Source organism: Callorhinus ursinus, unplaced genomic scaffold (genome assembly GCF_003265705.2).
Source record: "Callorhinus ursinus isolate GAN/ISIS: 27379988/994484 unplaced genomic scaffold, GSC_fseal_2.0 scaffold2, whole genome shotgun sequence".
NCBI classification, from domain to species: domain Eukaryota; kingdom Metazoa; phylum Chordata; class Mammalia; order Carnivora; family Otariidae; genus Callorhinus; species Callorhinus ursinus.
The window spans coordinates 40,090,972-40,098,225 of NW_027397064.1; the positions used below are offsets into that span (position 1 = coordinate 40,090,972).

The 7,254-nt window shown below is 34.1% G+C and overlaps 1 pseudogene; it reads left to right on the forward strand.

Moving 5' to 3' along the window:
• The first annotated feature begins 216 nt into the window (after positions 1-216).
• LOC112807766 (large ribosomal subunit protein eL8-like) lies at positions 217-789 on the forward strand (annotated as a pseudogene).
• The last annotated feature ends 6,465 nt before the right edge of the window (positions 790-7,254 follow it).

The window sequence follows — 7,254 nt, forward strand, 5'->3', positions numbered from 1 at the left end:
AATGAAGGTGGGGAATCAGAGGGAGAGATGAACCATGAGAGACTGTGGACTCTGAGAAACAATCTGAGGGTTTTAGGGGGGAGGGGGTGCGGGGATGGGTTAGCCTGGTGATGGGTATTAAGGAGGGCACGTACTGCATGGAGCACTGGGTGTTATACAAAAACAATGAATTGTGCATCATGCCATCAAAAAAATAAATAAAATAAAATAAATAAAATACCTTCTGTGATTAACCAATTCACCCAGGCCTTAGACCGCCAAACAGCTATTCAACTGCTTAAGTTGGCCCACAAATACAGACCAGAGACAAAGCAAGAGAAGAAGCAGAGTTGGTTGGCTCAGGCTGAAAAGAAAGCTGCCAGCAAAGGGGATGTCCCCACTAAGAGGTTGCCTCTCCTTCAAGCTGGCGTTAATACTGTCACCACCTTGGTGGAAAACAGGAAGGCTCAGATGGTAGTGATTGCACATGCTGTGGATCCCACTGAGCTGGCTGTCTTCCTACCTGCCCTGTGTCATAGATGGGGGTACCCTACTGCATTATCAAGGGGAAGGCCAGGCTGGAGCATCTGGTCCACAGGAAGACCTGCACCACTGTCACCTTCATACAGGTTAACTCAGAAGACAAAGGAGCTCTGGCTAAGCAGATGGAAGCTATCAGGACCAATGACTGACAGATATGATGAAATCCACTGTCACTGGGGAGGCAACATCCTGGGTCCAAAGTCTATGGCTCACATTGTCAAGTTGGAAAGGGCAAAGTCTAAAGAACTGGACACCAAACTGGGCTGAGTGGTTGCTGTTGAATTTTCTGTACATAAAAGTAATAAAAGGTTATCTTTCAGAACAAACAAACAAACAAACAAAAAATAGAGAAAAGATACAGATTTTCAAGTAGCCCAACCTCAACTTCTGAAAGCATGTTTATTTACTTTTATGAAATAATATATTTATTCTTATAAAAATCCATGATATGAAATAAAAATTGAGAAATTTAAATCCACATGCTAAATACAAAACCCTTTCATCTACTGAGACTCAAAGCATGTAAGTCTGACACGGCACAATTATCACCAGTTGGAGTGTAATTGGTATACCTTTACTGGAAAGCAATTTGCCAATTTATATCAAGGGCTTTAAACATATTCATAACTCTTTTATATAATAGTCTGCTTTGGGTATCTTGATTGATGAAATAATTTAAGATATGGAAATAATAAAACAATGGAAACATTTAAATATCCAGTACCACATTGGGGGAATGTCTAGATTAAACTATGATCAATAAATGCAATTGAATATTTTAAAAGAAATGGCCTTAAAGAGACATAAGGATTGGAAAATGCCTTGACTACAATATTAATTTAAAAAATAAGCACAATAAAAAGGGTATATATAACAATATCAACTGTATAAAATGAATGGAAAAACTGAAGAAGATATTAAAATATTAAGAGTGGTTGCCTTTGAACGGTGGTTAAGAACTGCATTTTTTATTTCAAATTTTCTGTTATTTCCAAATATTTCACACTGATTACATATGACTATTAAAAAGTAAGCAACTACATCAAAGCACAAGAGAGTGACAAGAGACAAAATAAACTGGGAATCATCAAAATTAACACCTTCTGTGCTTAAAAAGATCACCATTAAAAAAGTGAAAATACAACCCACCAACTTGGGGAAGATTTTTCCAAATCATATATCTGGTAAGGGGCTTGCATCTATAGTATATAAAGAATGATTACAACTCTCATCGGTCAAACAACTCAATTATCTGAAAGACATTTCTCCAAAGAAGATATATGATTAAGACCCAAAAAATACCCAACATCATTAGCCAGCAGGAAATGTAATTTAAAAAAAATGAAATACCACTTCACACTCACAGGACAGCTATAATCAAATAGAGACTTAATAAAGTGTTGGTAAATATGTAAAGAAATTAGAATTTTTATACACTGTTTCTGGTAATGTAAAATGGTACAGCTGCCCTGGAAGGTCATCTGGCAGTTCCTTAAAAATATAAACATAATTATCATTGATTCTACTCCTGAGTCTATACCCAAGAGAATAAAAATGCACAAAAAATGCTTGTACACAAATGTTTATAGAAGCATTATTCATAATAGTCAAAAGTAGAAACAATGCAAAAACCAGCAAAGGATAAATAGATAGATAAATAAAATGCAGTATAACCATACGATGCAATATTATTTGCCAATAAAAAGAAATGAAGTATTTTTTTAAAAGATTTTATTTATTCATGAGAGAGAGAGAGAGAGAAAGCACAAGCAGGGGGAGTGGCAGGCAGAGGGAGAGGGAGAAGCAGGCTCCCCACCAAGTAGGGAGAGTGATGTGGGGCTCTATCCCAGGACCTTGGGATCATGACCTGAGCTGAAGGCAGACGCTTAAACTGACTGAGCCACCCAGGTGCCCCAGAAAAGAAGTACTGACACATACTACAATATGAATGAAACTTGAAAATATTATGCTAAGTGAAAGAAGGCCAAGGAACACATCTTGAATGATTCCATTTATATATAAAATGCCTAGGACAGGAAAATCTGTAGAGAAAGAAAACAGATTAGTGGTAGCCTAGAGCTAGGGGGAATAAGAAAATGGGAGGATGATGGCTAAGGGGTGTATGATTCCTTTTTGGGATAATAAAAATGTTCTAGAATTGACTCTAGTAATGGAAACACAATTCTGTGAATATACTAAAACTCACCTAATTGGACGCTTTAAATGAGTATTGTATGGTATGTGTATCTCAATAAAACTCATAACAAAAACAGTAAAGTATTAACTATAAGAAAGAAATACCCACAGACATAACAGGATAAACTGAAATATACTAATTTTATAATAAATTTTAAAACCTGGGAATTATTTGGCAGTAGATCCTGATGGACACTTTATGTTTGGAACCCAGAAATAAGGACTTGAAGGGATAGGGTAGACAGAGGTTTGTCCGCACCAGACACACAATAAGGGGAGTTACAGGAAGGAGGGGAGACCATATCAGGAGGCTACCATTAGTTACTAACTGCAATGTTTTAATTTCATGAATTTATCTTCTAATACTGATTATCCAGTGTAATACATTGTCAAGTGCCCCTATTTTTTCCACTTTATATGAAGAAAATATCTCATTAATTCTTCTTTCATTCTGGCATAAGGCATACACTCAAGAACTCTTCTGTCAAAGAGTGGAAGGCAGGTGACATGAACAATTTTCAAAGAACTGATCATGATTTGAAATTCAGGATAATGCCACGTTAGAAGGACTGATGTGAGAATTCCAAATCATCTTGATAGTGAACCCAGGAATCAACCAGGCACGGTTGTAATAACTGTGACCCCTCTCACATATTAATTGCTTACTGGAGAACACACATTTTGCTAAGCACTTAACATATATTTCTCATTTTATATTTAACTAGCCAATGGCTCAGAAATTCTCTCCAGTTTACTAACAGAGTGAAACTTAGACACTTTACTGAGGTTTCACAGTTAGCAATGACAGAGCTCTTCTTCAAGCCCAAGTCTTTCTCATAGAAAATTCCTTGTCAAATATTAAGCTTTCACAGGGAAAAAAGACAGGGCTTGACAGAGGACAGAAAAGTAAATAACTACTTGTACTAGATATAGTGAAAACTGTATATATGGGGTCAGAAAGTACCAAGAGCTAACTTTTCACTGATCAGCTTCACTAAACACCCAGTATCTTTCAGTCTATCTAAAGATATAAGCCCGTGGCCTAGAGAGGTAATGACTAACATCCTTCTCATGAGATATTTCTATTTCCCATATAATCCAGAGAAAACAATTTACCTCGAATTCACTTTGCTGGTGTCAATCCAAATCTTACTGAAGTGAAGTTTTGTGCTTTTTCATTTTAAGAAAAATAATTTTAGCTACAATTAAATTAATTTTAATTTTTTCATAATCACTATTCCCAGTTTTATCTGATTTGATCATTATAGGTAAGGAGAAGATAAATGATACAAGTTTTACAATAATTGATATATACTTCAAACGATAACCATTTTGAGCACTGTCTTCCCTCTATCTTTTGAGAAATAGGCATACCAAGATTATTCCTTCATCTTGTACAACATTTCTGTGTGTTAGCAGAAGTATCCCTGAAAAAAAAGTATTGAGGCCACATCAACATTGCTAGGTCTTCATGAGTTTTAGAGAAGTTAGCTTTGCCCATAAACAAATATGAAGAATGAGATAATTACACCAACTTGAAGGCTCACAATGTAAATTAATCTAGATAGTGATTAGATTCCTTTAGTTAGAAAGAACAATGAAATAAACATATGTTTTACAGACTGATAACATTTTCAAAACCTTATTTTGGTAGTGCTAACCTAGAGCAAAGATAAAATTTCAAAATTTAACTCTTTCAACTAAATCTGTAGTTTATCAGTCAAGTAACTTTTGTTAGAATAATACTTGCTACCCATATTCTCTGAGAAATAAGTAGCCCTCTCCACACTGAGATGAATGTAAAAGAGAGTAAGACAGAGGTGTCTGGAAACAAGTATATTTTTTTCAGATTGTTAGACCATCTGGATTTTTGCAACAAGAAATCCTTTTTTTGCTTATTCTCTTGTGTTTGCCTCTAATTTTCTTTGAAATGTGAATCAAAAATCATTGACCACACAGCACTTCTTTATTGTCCATATACTTTGATTTTCTTCTCATCTTAAAATGAAAAGAGTTTCTATCAATGAATCTGCGTGCTTTTTCTTAAATATTAACTAAGTTATTCGTTATGAATCAAAAACGTCACTTGATTTCTTCTACCGTACATATCTAAATATACAAACTTATTCAATGTTTAAACTCAGAGTTAGTTAATTATGCTAAAATTAGTAGAGACATTTTTTTCAACATTGTATTCCCACTAACAACTTCAATTACATATACAAGTCTCACTAACATTGTGACATGAACTTTGTCTGCTTTGCTACATTGACCCAATCAGGAGATCAGAATAGATAGGCTTCAAACAGATTTTACTGTTTCCTAAATGAGATCTCAAAACTTTTCACTTCACGCTGTCTTAAAGGTAGTAGATGTAGGCCATATCACATAATTACACTTCTGTCCGTTTTCCTTCACTCAACTGATAAAAATTTAGTTTCTCCGTATTAGGTTTTGTGTACTATTTGCCTTTTCTTTTTCAAAAAAATGCATAAGCTATTTTTTAAAAAGATGACAGTTACAATTTCTATAGTACTACTCCTCCTTAACAAAAAACAAAGACCTCTTTATATTAGTTGAAAATGTTAATCATTTCACATTGCTGGACAAAGTCTGTTGCATGATCTATCTTTTGCTGTCATAACAACTTACCACAAACTTAGTGCTTTAAAACAAGACATATTTATCATTATATTTTAATCTTATTTTACTTTTCTGATGTTGAATTGTTACAGTCCTCCCAGAAAAGTACTGCTTTGGAGAGAGATTAGTGATCTGTATGTGTGTATACATTCTATATCAGTTATTTGAGTCATTCACTGTGTGAAATTTTTAACAAGATAGTAAGAGAGTGAGATATTAGCCTTAGTAATATTTGAGAAAATCTGTGAGAAAGAGGAGAGCAGCTTTTCATAGTCAGAAGCTAACAAATAGCTATTTTTGCTGCAAGTTGACCTGGCATTCCCAACTAAACCAGGACGTTCTCCTGTTGAACATAAACAATTTCATAAAACACCATCAGACAGATTATTCTCTAACTATGATGGAGCAAGACAAAAATAAGAGACCACTTTATAATCAAATGTGAACACAAACATAAGCAATACATTGCACAAACCATAGGAATATTCAAACAACTCCTTTCTCCGCTAAAGCAAATGAGTGTTGCTTTACAAATTGCCACTTTGACTTGCTCAATTCTTACCATTTTCTAAACAATTAAGATACTCAATCATAGAATTACCTTTACTTCTTAAAGCCATCCAATGAAAGCAAAACCCTGCTTCATTGAATCCTGCTCAAAATCTGATAGCACAATCCCAATCTCTATAACATTCTTTTGCTGAGACACTTCATGTGGCATCTTCCCTTGTTGTAAGGAATCAAGAATCCAATACTGTTCTAGTATAGGTGTTTTCCTGAGGGTTGTGGATGCCAAATACCAATTTCTTCCATTTACTATTACCTACCTATGCATAATTTGATGTTTTATAGGACTACAAGAAAGTGAGAATGAATAATAAATTTATGATATGGGGTTCCTTTTGATAAAGTATATAGATATATTTCTTCCATTATTTTCAGTTTATTTTGGGATAGATATATAGATTTTAGGTAGATGGATGGATGATAGATGACATGTGACAGAGGGAGAGAGGTAGATGGGTAGATGATAGATAGAAATATTACCTGTGTTAGAAAATATACTACCACCAAAATTACTGTTAGCAATTTTGACTATTTTAATTGACAGTATTCAGCATTAAGCCTTGAACATCCCTATAACCAGTTTGTAATATCTACCACAATAATTTTTTCATTATTTTTATACTAGCTGTATCTTAACTGAATTTTTATTTGTATATATCGGGTAACCAATTAGGCTTACTTAGGCATACATATATGTTGGCTTTTGATAATGTAATGAATTTACCTGCCTGGAAATCTATTCTAATTTCACACATTGATTTGCTTAGATTAATGGCTGGCATTCAAAATGTTCTTTTACATCAGTGAAAGACATTTTGAATTTTATGAAAGTACTGTGGGAAAGGACAACTTTATTTTACCTGTGGATTTCCCAAGGACTAAGCCTCACATCACCCACCTGTTTTTCTAGTTACCACTGAAGTTTATAAGTCAAGGACTAGAAATGTTGTTTGGTCCTTTTTAAAAAGGATGTGATTTTTGCCTGATCCAGAATACAAATATAATAGTTTTCCTATGTTAATAAATAATAAGAAAAAGTAAACAATGTTAGTGTACCTTATTCATTAGGAAGGGTAAACACTAACCATGAGAGATGAGCAAGGAACAATATAGAAATGTTTAAGGTAATTAGATGGTAGAAAGGACATATTTGGGGCATATTTGAGCTATTTCTCTTCACCTCCATCAAAAATTATGAGCTTTTAGAGGGCAGACAAATTTTTCTAATCTTCAAATATTATGGCGAATTTATTTCAGATAGAGGATGCATGAAACAGATTGAACTGCAAAATATAATGAAAAGTGGAAAAAAAAAGATTTTCTATT